A 2,842-nucleotide genomic window follows, 5' to 3' on the forward strand; every position below is an offset into this window, starting at 1 on the left:
ACATCACTCTTATATTTTCTCCCGTAAAAAAGTTTGACTATTTTTTTAACTTCAGTTATTCAGTTTTTTTTCTAATAAGGTTTATGTTCAACATTGTTTTTGTATTATTTAACTTTTTCATAAAATATTGCAGGTACATGCGGTTGCTATGGGCCACAAAGGTAGCGGTGGGAGAATTAGAGTGTGGGCGGGCAAACGGCTGAGTGTGTGGTGAAAAAGGTAGGCACAACTAGCGAGTCTCGATCGCAGTTTGTGCATACCTGTCACGCTTGCATACACACATAAACGTCTAGCGAGAACATACTCTATTCTCCAGCACCATACCTTTGTGACATTTATATGTATATATGTATGTTTGTATGTAGGTGTTGAAGCACTTAAGAATATGCTTCAAATTTGTTTTCATGCTATTGTAGAGTAGTTGATTGTGTGTTTTCATAGTTTTTTGTTTTTATGATTAAACTTGGTTCGTTTCTTTGCTTTGTTTTAGTGTTTTGAAAAATGTTCAATGTTGCTGCTTTGCTTAATGACACTTGTGGCGTGGGAAGTATGTATGTATGTAAGTATGTAAGTAATTACTTTTAACAAATCCATTTCATCTTAATTTGTTTGTACGTTTAAGAATCAAATATAACTTATAAAGCGAAGCTGTTGGATATTACACACACATAGATCATTTGCAAATAAGGATTATACATACATACATAAATGTGCATGCATGTATGTGAGCGTTTCAATAGCACTTTTTTATTTCAAAAATTTATAATTAAAAAAAAAACGCGTTCACTTTATTAATTATTATCGTTTGTTTTATAAATGCTTTTACTTTAAATATATTGAAATATTGATTTTTTAAACTGCTGCAATGGCATCACTTTTGGAAATTCACACACTAAAAAATTCATTTTACTTTAGTAGAGAAATTTATTTATTTATTTTATTTTCGATCGTTCCCGCACTCAACCGCGCGCGTGGTGGGGAAAAAGAGTTGAACTTGTACTATTTGGCTTTGCAATTTTAGGACTCTTTTGTGTGGTTATTATTTTTCTTATGTTTTCCCCCTATTTGAAGTTATTGTTGTTTGTTTGTTTGTTTGCTTATTTTTACTATTGCTGTTACTTGGTTACTTGGTTTCTTCTTTTTTTATATCTTGTAAAAAATGCCTATACAAATGTAGTGTCTCTTCACTTTACTTTAAATAAGGTACTGCTTGTTGCTTATGTCTTGTGTTGCTATTGCCATGTTGGTATTGACTGTGTAAAAAAATTTAATTTAAAAAAAATATTTATAATATTATTTTCACAAAAAAATGCACATTGTGATTGTGGAAAAAGAAAGACAGCGTTTACGTTTCCTTTTCGAGAGTTAAGTTAAAAAGTAACAACAGTAAACTAAAACATATTTTACAAAAACAAAATATTTCCACGTTTTTCCCGCTATTTCTATACATCAATACCAATCAAAAACGTTCAAACTTTCTTATTCACTGTTTGCACAAAACTATTTGTTTGTTTTGTTGTTGTTGTTCTCTTTAAATTTATTACTAAATACACATTAGTAATTAGAAATGCATTTTTTCGTTTAAATGTGAATTTGTTTTGTTTTTCTTTTTTTGTAAAAAATTTAAGAAATGTAATACTTTTCTGTTGAGTTTTTGTTTGTTTGAAATTCATGAAGTAAATATTTCTGTTGAAAATAATATATTATTGCTTAAAACCTTTTTTGCATGCGTGATATGTGGCGCATAAATGTTGGGAAATCAAAAAGCTGACAAATTAGTGCGAAGCATATACAAAAAAAAAATAGAAGATTTGAGATAAAATGCACTATACCCATTGATAAAAACAAAAATATTTAAGCTCACAAAAAATGTATTAAAACTTTAGTTTTTTAAATTTCTAAGCGCCGAAAAAAATTTATTATTTTTATAGGTATTTTTATATATCAATATTCACTATAGCCATCGAGAGAAATAAAAATATTTAAGCTAAAAAAAATGTATTCAAATTATAATTTTTTAAATTTCTAATTTAATTTCGCCGAAAAAAAAAATTATAAAAATTATGGGTATTTTATATATTAAAATTTTACTGTAGCCTTCGAGAAAAATAAAAATATTTAGGCTCAAAAAAGAAAAATGTATTCAAATTATAGTTTTTTTAAATTTCCGACAAAAAAATTCATAAATATTATAGTTATTTTTTATATCAAAATATTTTCTGAGCAAGTTTAAGAGAAAAAACTGAAATGTTAGGTCGAAATTAAAATAACAATGATAAATCGAATATTTTTCAGAAAATATGACTTTATAAAGTGTACTAAAACAATTTTTAATTTATATCAAAGTACGTGCTTTTGTTAAAAAACCCTTCTTTTTTGTAATTTGCATCAAATACTTTATTGAACTGCTACTTAAAAAAGTCTATAGCGAAAAAGAAAATATTTAAAAAAAACTTTACTCTGTGTTCGAATTTTTTAAATGAAAATGAATGCGCTCGACCGTCTCAACTTATTTGTGTGAAATCAAAAATTTGCTCGACTTTTTGTACTATGAAATATTTGAAAAAATAAAAGTTAATTTTAATGTATCGCCAAAATAATTTACTTTCAATCTTAATCTTAATCTTAATCTTCTTTCAAGAAATCGTTATACCCCACACAGCACGCTTGCAAAAATATTTTCAAACACTTTTTCTTTTGCCAATCTCTATGGTATTTAAATGCAATTACAGTAGCACCCTGAAAACAATTTCTCAGTCGGATTTACAGGTCAGTTTTTACTGTGGTTTTGAAAATATCATTCATTTTTTGCTGTTTTCATATTTATTTTCTTGCGTTTCTT

The sequence above is a fragment of the Anastrepha obliqua genome, chromosome 5 (assembly GCF_027943255.1).
Source record: "Anastrepha obliqua isolate idAnaObli1 chromosome 5, idAnaObli1_1.0, whole genome shotgun sequence".
Taxonomy (NCBI): Eukaryota; Metazoa; Arthropoda; class Insecta; order Diptera; family Tephritidae; genus Anastrepha; species Anastrepha obliqua.